Raw genomic sequence first — 12,252 nt, 5'->3', positions numbered from 1 at the left:
CTATTTTCTTGTATCTTCCTTCTGTACCTTTCCTTGTGATTCTGGAGAGGTTCAGTTCTATCATCCTTTATTGCTTCATCTATCCTCTTCCTTGTAGCATTCCAACAACATTTGGTATCATTTCTTGACCAAGACCTTGTTCCTCTCTTTCCACATAGCATAATGATGTAAGTTAGCCCATTTAAGTTATTTTGGTTCAAAAATTGTTGCCCTACAATGCACCATTTTGTCCAGATAGAAATCATGACAATGAAAGTTTTAGTAGTATTCACTGTAGATTTTTGTCTCTTCTTGCTCTTCTCTGGAATGTAACAGTTGGTTATCTTTCCTCTGTTCCTCAGTCATTTTTAGTGTTTCAATAGACAAATTTCTATTCCTTTTTAACTATGCATAATAGTTTTAGTTGCATCATTTTAAATGTTAAGAATTCCCCCCCCTCCAAAATTCTTCAGGTTCTTACTGTTTGCCTTGCATCTCACTGTTGTAATTTACCATTTGGGTTCTCCCAGCAATAGATACTGTTCTTGTAGACCAGTACCAGTGCACTGAATATATCATTCAGGTATTATTGGTTATGGTATTATTGATAATACTGTAGCTAGATTTTACTGTATTTTTATTTGAGAAGCATAGATAAAGGCAAGTTTGCAAGCTTTACATACATTGTTCATTCTAAACTCCTTATTTGTTCTTGCACTACAAATTTCATTTATCCAAGGAAACCTTGAAATAGATTCCATATTAGAATCCTTACATTCTCTTGCAATTGCTGATCTCAGTTCCTTCACTGATTGTAAGAAAGGCAAAAAAGCTCAAGTCTAAAGCTAGAGAGATTTGTTGTTGAATTATTTTTAGAAGAACATTGTTTAGTTGTAGTGTTAATTTAGGAGACAGACAAAGAAAACAACTGGTATGCAAAAATTATGAAAGAGAAGAAAAGGAAATTCTGCTTGGAACAAAACATTTATGTCGATAATTTACAAAATAAAAGATGGAGTGTTGTTGGCAGGGAAATTTTCTTCTATGATGTCTTCCTTTTATATATGATAAGAGTTAAATTTTAAAAGATAAGTAGGCTTTTCAGCTTTCCCCTTGACTAATTGTTTTTTTCTTTTCTTCCCTCATCATCAAGAGCTTGAGAATGATATCTGAATTCTAAGACCAACTCTTTGGATTGTCCAAATTGGACACTTTGGAACACTACAGCTAAAATGTTTTCAACCTCAAAGTAGAAAAAAATGCTGAGTGAGTAACACAAAGAAACTATTATTTTGAGGTGGAAGAATTTTGTAGTTGCTGTTTAGCCTTGAGGCATTTCATTATGTACACACTGGTATATGAAGTGCAGGCTCCTGACAGTTTCTATCATTACCACTGAACGAATAAGCATAGCTCTTTCTTTTAAACAGGTTTTCATCAGAAGGATGCATTACGCTGCTCTTATAAAAATTTGTGTGTAACTAACATATAAGCCTTCAGCATTTTATTTTATTTATTTATTTATTTTGTCACAACAATATATATAAGTATCATACAAAAAAGATTATATAGTATATAAACATATATATGAGTAAATATTAGGAGGTATAAGCATATAGATATAGATATATATATATATATATATATATATATATATATATATATATATATAAATATAAATATATATATATATTCATATATATATATATATATATGAAGAAGAAAAAGAAAAACAATAGGACAGGAACGGAAGGCACATTTGTGCTCTTATGCACGCCCCTTATGGTCCTCTTAGGAATGGGGTGAGATCAATATTAGAAAGTTTTTGGTTAAAGGTTTTGAGATTATGGGAAGAGACCACAGAGTCAGGTAATGTGCTCCAAGCACTGATGATTCTGTTACAGAAATCATATTTTCTGCAATCTAGATTAAAGCGTTTAACATTAAGTTTAAATCTATTGGTTTTAAATTTTAAATTTTAAATTTGTGTGTTTGTTTGTTTGTGTGTGTGTGTGTGTGTGTGTGTGTGTGTGTGTGAACAGAGAGCACACTTTGTTAATGGAAAATGAAAATACAGATGATGAATTGACAGTTGCATACTTGAAGCAATTAAATGATAAAATGAAACATTCCTGAAGCCTGCTAACAATGATGATGAGGGAAAACACTATATAGCTTCTAATAGATAGCAGGCCTATAATACACAATATATGATAATAATAAAAAGCTCTTAATAATCAGAGAAATGAAAATAAATGTACTATTTCCTAGAAAATGCTAAGTCCCTATCCCTTAGAAAAGTGCTAAATGAAACAGCTGGATGATTTTATAATGGTCATATGGGACACTCTTTAGATGGCTGTTACTTTTATTGTGAAATGTATAATTAACATTTTTCATTTTCCACTTCCTGAACCACTATTCAATAGTTTACAATTGTTTTTGCATTCTTAATACCCTAGAGATGGGAAGAAAAAGAAAGTTGAATGATTAAAGATAAAATACATAAGTCATGTGCATTTTTCCATTTTATACTGAGGTAAATCATGGTATTATTGCAACTTGAATTTAAAATAATATTTGTTTTTCCAGATTTTTTAAAAAAATATTTGCTTGGTAATAAAATCATTTTGTTGTAGATAGTATTAATATATATTTCATATTAAAAATATCAAAAGAACATCAATAACTATTTAGTTGCTCATCCAGCCATTTCTGACTGGGAACCTTTTTTTATATGAAGGCATAAGAAAGAACATTCCTCCAGCTAATACGGCACTCAAATAATCCTATAATCCATTCTGTATCATGAATTTTCACACTTTTTTCACTTCTCAAATGATTTACTAGTTCTGGATAGATTTTTAAGCAATCTAAGCTGTGGGACATGGATTTCAGTTCTAGCTGTAGCATTAATTCTCCAGTGAGTTGCATATAATCTAGCCTCATGTTGTTCTGATGGTATAAGAAAACAATAACCAATAACTATAACCAATTCACATCTGTTTTATGTATTACTTTTACAGTAGAACCTCTGGTAACAAACACTTCTGACCACTACCAAATCGGGTTCTGACCAAAAAATTCTCAATTTTTTTTCACAGCCTATTTCCCCTTCAATGACATTTTTTTTCCAAAATTAGGTTCAGTTCATGACCAAATTGGGTTGCAACCAAAGTTATGGAACGAATTATGGTCATGACCATAAGTTCTACTGTATGTGTCTTTTCAGAATTAAAAATATTTTAAATAGCTCCTATTAATAAAAAAGGTAAAAAACAATGGCATTTAAAAATGCTTAGTTACAAAAAAGTACTGATTGTCTAAAAGGAAAACTAAAAAGCAGTGTAATATTCCCAAAGGAACTACTTATTAATCAGTGAAAAATATTCCTAAATTAAACAAGGTCAATAATAGAACCAAGTCCCAAGGAAAAATCTATTTTTATAAACCTATGTATGTCATGTAGAATTAAAGATTAGTAGATAGTGGAAAATGCAATAAACCCCTATTCTCAAACTACAAGGCTGAAATTTATCAAATTTAATCAATAGTTCTATTGATTTCATTGTTTATTTATTCCCAGGGATTTTATGTGCCTGATTCATTAGCTGCCTTGGGACTGAAATAGTCTTATTTGACCTGCTGGGTAATATTTTCTGGGTCTAGACTATATAATGCAACTTTGTTAATTATCTTGGATGTCTCAATGATTTTATAAGCATGGATCGTAGTATAGTCATGATAGGTTGATCAAGGAGTATTCATGGAACTGCCTTGAAGTGGTTCCTATCATACCTGGATTCCTATATCCAAAAGGTGGTGCTGGGATAGATTCCATGGTAGAGTCTTTATGAGATTTTAGAATGTCATCAGTTTATCCTAAACTGTAATGAACAGTAAAAATGTGATATACTTAGCAAATCGTTGTGAGTTGAAATGCGACTTTTGTTCTTCCCCTTGTAATAATGTACTAAGACTATAGTTCTGACACATCTGGAGAGCACTAGATTACAAACATAAACCATCAGATTGTGTGAGACTCTTATGTTAATAATTTTTGTCTCATTCTTCTGAAATTAAGTAATCTGTAGTAATCTTCAGCATATCAATTTGAACTGTGAGATGGTAGCAAATCAGTGTGATGATAATATCTATAACCTCCATGTTTCTGTTATAGTATATACTGGGTTATAGTATATACCAGGACTGAAATACTTCTATATTTAGTTCTGGGGAATATTCAAATATCTAATTTTCTGAAAACTGAAATGGTATAATAAAATAAAAATTATACCAGATACTATTTTTGTACATTTCAATAAGCAATGAGAAATGCTTTACACTAGGGATATCAAACTCGATTTCTTTGCGGGCTGGATCAGTGTTCTAGTTGTCCTCCATGGGCCGTTGGTGAGGGGGAGGAGCTGGCATGTGCAGGAGTCCACGGGCACATGGGTGTACAGGAGTTGTGGGTACATGCGTGCGAAAGAGTCAGCAGGCACATTCATACGCAGGCCCCACCACCACCATCCTGGCTGTCTTCTGTGCACACAAACTAGCTACCAACCCATTGTACCTGGCCAATAAAGAGACACTGACCCTAAGAGATGGAATAGCATGGAATGGGTCTAAATTATACATCCCCAGTTCCCTGTGAATCCAGGTGCTATAGAAGAGCCATGACTCTAAGCAGGGGGGCACTTTGGCTACCTAAAGACATTGCATCTAGCCAGAAGACAGTTCTGGTGGCCAGAAATGAAAAGAGACATTGAGGACTATGTAAAAAGCTGTGTTACATATGCAACCATGAGAACAAGATCAGGAAAACCACCAGGACTTCTTCAGCTGGTGGCAGAACCTTCCTGAACCTAGGAAGAAATATGGATGGACTTTATAGTGGAACTTCCAGAGAGTGGCAGGAACACATATATATAGGCTTCATGGAGTACCCCACAGGATTATATTCAAATGGGGAAGGTGGGGGTTCGGTTCACTGCAAACTTCTGGGGGAGTTCATCAAAACAATTGGGATATCCCAGGCTTAAGTTTGGCTTTTCATCAGAGCATTAATGGGGCGGTGGAATGGGCGGAGAAAATGATTGGCCAATATTTAAGATGCTATGTAAATTATCAGCAGTCGAATTGGGCTGATATATTGCCATTTGCCGAGATAGCTTACAATAATGCGGTACATAGCAGCACGGGTTTGACTTAGTTCCAAATAAATACTTTGGAGTTTTTTTCCTATGCCTGAATTGCTCTGTGCCTGGAGCAGACTGGAAAACATGAGAATTGTGGGGCAGCAGCTGGAGAATGGAACTTTGAGCCACCCACCAAGGTGGAGAACTGTCACAGTGGGGGAAGTGAGGAGGGAGTGGCCTCCGGGCAGCCGTGAGGCTGTGGCTGGAGTGGCCTCTGCTGCCAGGCATGGAGCAGGTTGGGGACAGGGAGAACTGCAGGACAGTTGTCAAAGGGGGGAATGGGCTGTTGCTGATGGTGACGCAGCAGCTGTATCCCCCTGATCTGTGAGAAAGAGGAGGAAAAGGTGGTGGGTGTGGCCGAGGGGTGAGCGATGGATGAGGCAATGCTGACCCGCTGCCTCCTATGCACATGCACAAATGCTGGAATTTGAAAGAAAGCAGCCTGTACCTGCTGCTTTCTTTGCCTCACATGTGCAAACCGGGATAGCGTAGGTTGGGGTGAAGCAACACGGGCTGGCCCCTCACAGTTTCCAGGATGGCCACGGAGGCTGAATCCAACCACGTTGTGGGTTGAATCTGGCCCACGAGCCTTGAGTTTAAAACCTCTGCTTTACACTATCAATTGTGTCTATGTATAATATTATCAGCTTCCTTGCCATTGGAAAGTCTGTGTTTACACACACATTTAGTAGTAGAATTACAATGGAAGCTTAAGCAATCAAGGTATCTTCATGTAAAAATATTTGAATATCACTGGATTATACTATAAACATGGAAGGGATGCTAGAAATTGAGATCAACAGTATAAAATGAAAATTTATGGATCAAAATGAAAGGTCAGATGTGTTTTTTTTGACTTTTGAATAAAATCATATTAGATTAGAAATTGCAATGAGTGATGTCACTAAAAGAATTATGTCCTCTGAAACAGTAAAAGCTATTTGAGACTAAATTTATGAGCTTAAGTACATAGCATAAAACTGATTTCAAATAAAAATGAGTTGTATTTTGTGTAATATTAAAGAATAAATGCTTCATAAATATTTAAACGAAATATATGTTGGTATGCATTATTAATATAATCCTAAAAATGAACTATTCAAGAAAAAAATATTCATCAAAGATTCATCAATCTATCTTTTGCGAAGAACTCATTAACTTATATACAGAATTAAAAAAATCTGAGTTGTAAACAAAATAATAATAATGAATGCTGAAATGAGAGAGTAGAGTATGGGTAGTTTCTTAAAATCTTTACACCAGTTGTGGATTCCACCACCCAATACAATCAGCCCTTTTTTTCATTTGCAGAAATACTACTTGCTATAGCTGATCTTAAATTCAGTTTTACAAGCCCACTGAATGATTGTCCCCCAACTGTGCCGAATCTGTTGGAGTTTTTAGCTTAATCTGCAGCATAAAGAGTTGCTATCTTTAGAAAGAAAAGTCAGCACAATATTAGAAATGTTAAATGCCTGCAGCCCAGTTACATGGCACACAAGTTTCTTTCCAAGTCCGGTAGCCTAATAAATAAAGTGACCTAATCCTTGTGTTCTCAAATTTGTTTTTCTTGACTTCACATTAGAAGTTCAGTTGTAAATGAAAAAAGGGGTACAGCTACCTCATGGAATATTTCATCCTAACTATCCTGAACGATAGGCAGAACATTCTACAAGCTAAGAAAATTTACATGCAGTGCAATAGCACCACAGGTGTAGAATTAAAGGCAGACTTGAAAAGCAGCTGTTTTCACAGCAGTCAATCTAAATTTGAATGATAATTGAAAAATGTAGTGATTTCAGCAGAGCTGAAAATAGAAGTACAGCAAGTATCTAAATTTTTAGGAGGAAAAGAAGCCAATGTCATTGTTGAAAAATGGGAAAACTGGCAAATGTTATAATATAAAGCACAGCAAGATAATATAAATGATCAAAAGCAAGCAGTGGAAAAAACTAGAAAAAATGAGGAAGGGAAAAAGTTAGTAAAATTGTGACATCACCTTAATCTTTCTGAACTTTTCTACAAATACTAGTGTGGCAATGTACAAGAGATAAGAAATTTAATTAAAATAATTAAAATATATTTTGTTAAATTTAGCAAAAGTTATCATTTATTTCTTTGCCCATTTTATTTATCTTTCTACTTTCCATAAGAGTGCCAAACCAAAGAAGATGATAACTCTTTCAGATATAGGTAATGAATATCATTTTTAAATATCATAATGACACAATTAGAAGACATAATGCACAGAATCTTATTCTGATTTAGTTTCTTAAATTGCAATCAATAGCCATGTTTCAAAAGACAGAATGGATTTTAAAATATATTTTTTTTAAAAATTAAAAAATAAGCTCAGAATCAAGATTTATTTCAAAATCTGATCAGAACTATATGAAAATCAAGATTCAATTTCTGTAGGATGGGATTATACAGCCTTTTATGACTAAATTTTCAACCCAGACAATTCTGTATAGTTCTGGATACATTTTGGAAATAGCCAAAAGTATACACCTATAGATAAGGTTGTTGTATTAACTGCAGTAGTTCCTGAAATATGTGAAATCTGATAACGATGCCATATCTCATAGTTACATTAGACTGATTCCCACAACAATGTTACCTGGGTCATTAAGGGTTGGGGGCAAGGAGATGCAATTTTAACATAAGAAAATTTAAACTGTTTTTAGCCATTAAAATGTACCGTTATGACATTGCCAGATTTCATACCTGGATGGGGTAATTTAACGAGAAGTCATTGCATTGTAAGTCTTTGCAAAGAACAAATATTTGTTTGGGATTACACTCTGCTTGCTTTTACTCATGCCTTTTTGCCTTGCTTCAAGGACTACTTTTCACCTTGCTTTGATGACTGTTGTTTATCTTATCCTAGCCCTGTGGACTTATCTTCAGAACTGCCTTTGCCTTGTACCTTTGCTTTTAGGACGGCCAATTGTCTTATGCCTGGACTTTGCTTTGTGGACTTTCCTGGCAACAAATGGACTGCTGTTTGGTGGACTGAGGGTGGCTGCCTTCAAGGTAGCATGGGGTGGAGCTTTACTGTCATTGGAGAGTTATTTGTTGAACACTTCTTGAGGTCAATAATAGACTCTCTAAAGGTCCGCCTTGCCTTGACCACGTGGTCATAACTGTTAGGGGAGTTTTATGAAAAGTGGATGAAAAGTCAAACCCTGACCCATACTTGAAAGATGGTCCCCAAGAAAACAATGCCGGTGAGCTATCAAATGTGTGTTATGCTTGTCTTCTTACTTGAAAGCATATAAATTATATCACTTACATGTGCAAAGTTGTCTCCATGCTGGATAAGAAAATGATGGAAGTGAAATCTCATCTTTTTTCTTTAACACTCTCATGAAGGTGAAGAGCATATCCATATCACACAATAAGCTCTCCTTGAATGCCTTCAGAGACAAACATCTATGTTCAAAAGAAGTGGCCAAGAGCATAAGACAAATAAGGAAAAAAAAGTTGCTCTTAGCAACTTTTTCCGGACTGAGTGTCCAAAGCGCGGACGCGGGCACCTCAACTCCCAAAATGCAATGTGCTCCCATGTGCGCAGCCTCCCACATGCATGCATGGCCCCCCACATGTGCATGGCCCCCCACATGGCCCCTGCCCCAGTGCATGTGCACATGCCCACATACATGCCCCGCTCATGCCTCCTGTCCCCCAAACACATACGTGCAAACCCCCTCACGCCTCCTGTCCCCCCAACACATGTGTGTGTGGGTCCCCCATATGCCCCCTATCGCCACTCATGCACAGCAGAGAACCGGTGACCAGCTGGCTGGTAGGAGGCATGTGTGTATGTGCGGCAAAGCCGAACTGGGGGGACGGCTCGTATGCCCACAGAGCACCATCTATGGCACGTCATCACGGGTTTATAGGCAAGAAAGAATAATGAATCAGATAAGGCCTGTACTGTTACTTGAGCCTCTGCACATGGAAGGCAAGGCTCAATCACAAGAGATCTTTTTAATCACATCTATCCATCTAGAATAATAAAAGTGATTCTCAACTCTGCAAGAGACAATGGAATCAAAGATGTCCACTGAGGAAAAAGAGAACAGTGATGGTGGAAAATTTAATATTGTGGGGGCCAAATGCTGAAATGTGTGAAATAGACAATATATCTTGAGACAATGTATCTTGAGACGTGTGCTTTCTTCTTGGTGGATATATCCAGAAATTGAAAATTGGATACTAGATTATGTTCAATTATTCCTTATTTAGTAGCCCAATAAAGTACACAACATTACAGAAAGAATAAAATAGAATCTAGGTCTTTATATTTCCTAATTTTAAGTTGCAAAACTTAACTACTAATTTGACCTTGCCTTTACTTTCCATTTAAATAGACCATTTCTATACATAAATTTATCCAGAATAATCAGTAGAATCTGATAGCACAACCAGAGCTGAGTAAATAAATCATGCAAAGGACTCTGTAGGATCTAGGGAAATTTATGTGGGTGACTGAGAAATGCTGTACTCAAGGCTCTCCAAAATGTAATTGAAAATGTCAAGATGGACCATAAAAAGGTGCATGGTTGCATATATTTATGATATGTTAGAGACAGTCTTAAAGCTGGCACAAATAGTGGAGCACAGACAAGCTATCTATAAATGGTAGGAAACTAGGGAAGATGTAACAGCAAACAAAGCAACAAAAATATATGCTCTTTGCCTGAATGCATGTCTCTTAGATGTGAAATAACATTGGAAGTTATATGGCACTATTAGTCAAGTTAGGGAATGGGTCCAGCCTTAAAGCTAATTGTAAGCTAATAGGCCGACATAAATTGGATTCAATTCAAAATAAGATCCAGAAGTGTTATTATTTTTCCATTTTCAAATATGGAAGCAATTCATATTGCTTCAAGATTCAGTTAAAAAGGGGAAAAAAATATTCGCCCTAGGAAATAATAATAACGTTTCTGGAAGCAACAATAGTTTTCTTTTTTATTGAAATAATATTACATTTCCCAAGTTTCACTTAGATACTTCTAGATATATGCATAGTTAGAGATAATATGGACAAGAAAAGGGTAGCAGATGAAATTACAAAGTGTACATTGAATTGCTTAAGAATATGCAGAATGCATTAATCCAGAAAATGCCCTGCTCTAACTTAAAAATAAAATTAAAGAATGAGGTATATCCCAATTTGGTACCATCAGTGTTAAGTTCGGGCAATGAAGAGGCAGGAGACAATACAAGTGACAACAGCTCTTTAGTTTATTGTGATCCCAGCAAAAGCCAACAGGCAAAAACCCCTCTTTAAATAGTATTTTGGCTGAGGCATCAGCCAATCAGCAACGTGCATTTTCCCACCCTTCATGTTCTCAAACTTAGTAATAAATAAAACAAAAACTTGAATAATGAGCCAAAGGAAACAGTCATAAACTGAATAATGCAAAATGCATCTCTGGTGCTCATATTAATGGCATTCACAAATTCACAAAACATGTACTGAGTCAGAAATTATACCCCATATATTGAAATGCAGTCATTTATACTACAGTTATAATTATAGTTCTTTAATTTCATGAATTCATATTTGGTCAGTGTTATCTCTGATATGGTGTTAATTACAGTATAGCAGTGCTGATATTTTGTTTTCTTAATGATATGTGTTTTTTAACATTAATAATAATGCTAGTGGTATTAACATTTTGAATTGCCAATTTACTGCCAGGTTTGTAGGAGAAAAAGTGGCAGGTCCTGGGACCAGAGTCAAAAGAGGAATCAACCTGGAGTGTCTAACTTGCCACAAGTGGACCAAGTCCAACCCCTCTTGAATTATGTTAACTGTTACTAGAGCTAAAATTATGTGCTAACCATTAGTTGACTAGATTCAACTAGCATAGGCATGAGCAATAAATTACTTTAACTGGAACTTCATGCATGGCCCTGTTTTTTTGTGTCTGACAGTGTTACAAGAGAAGAAAAATGTTTCCACAAAACATCAAAGCTGTTTGGCTATCCATTTACCAGCATTTTTATTGGTTGTAATAATTATGGAGTAATTATGTGTTGCATTGTCCACAAGTAAAAGATATCAAAATGTTGTGAAGTAGGAATTGCTGTTTCTTGCTTTTGGAAATAGCAAATCAAGCATTTTAGAATTTTCTTGATACTTGAATATGTATGAATAATTACACATATACTTTTTCATAGCTACTATCTTCAATAACAGTTAGCCTTATATTAGGCTGAAGAAATATTTTTGTTCTGAAGGATGTTGAATAGCACCAGATGCCAAAAATATAACCCTGAATATTGTATTCTATTTCTATGAAATTTGACAGAATCAGCTAACAGTAGCTGGATTCTTTTGCCAATAACTACAGTTCAGGTGAGAGGACAGTAAGAAAAAATGCTAGTAAGCTGGTAGTTTTTAATGATTTGCTAGAACTGAGCAGTTGGAACAAGATCACAAAAAGGAGAATTGTGGATGAACCATCAATGACTTGTTTTCTTAACATAAATATAAGTGCATATATCTTGCTACCATGATTCCTAGTTCAGATACTGTAATTTCCCTTTATTTTATCGTAACAGAAAGAAAGTCAGCATACAGAGGTCCCTTAGGGTTTTTTCCCCCCTCCAAAAGCAATTCTTAAGGCTTTTGAAGTCAAGATTCAGTGAAGGTCAATGCAGTGGGAACTGCCTCTGCTGATTTAGATAAACAAAGCCTTTTGCAATGGATCGCTTTTCCTTTTTAGCCAATTGAAGATTTACCACAGGATTTTTCTTTAGGCAGTCTAATGTGCAGATTCTCTACCCGCCCCCCCCCCAAAAAACAAAAACAAAAAACCTATGGCAGGAATTATTAACATGGCACCAATCTGACCCTTCGAGGCAGATGCGTCTACTTATTAAGGGTTTATATGACAATACTGATGCTATAAATATTTAAAATACCCCATGGTGATGATTTTTTCTTATATCATGCTTGTATAATAAAAGGAGACACATTATGAATCATGAAATTAAATGTACAGACAAAATATGTTAATTTCATATTTTATTAAAAGTCGTGGAATTC

Source organism: Ahaetulla prasina, chromosome 8 (assembly GCF_028640845.1).
Source record: "Ahaetulla prasina isolate Xishuangbanna chromosome 8, ASM2864084v1, whole genome shotgun sequence".
NCBI classification, from domain to species: Eukaryota; Metazoa; Chordata; class Lepidosauria; order Squamata; family Colubridae; genus Ahaetulla; species Ahaetulla prasina.
Note: the sequence above shows the minus strand (reverse complement) of the source record.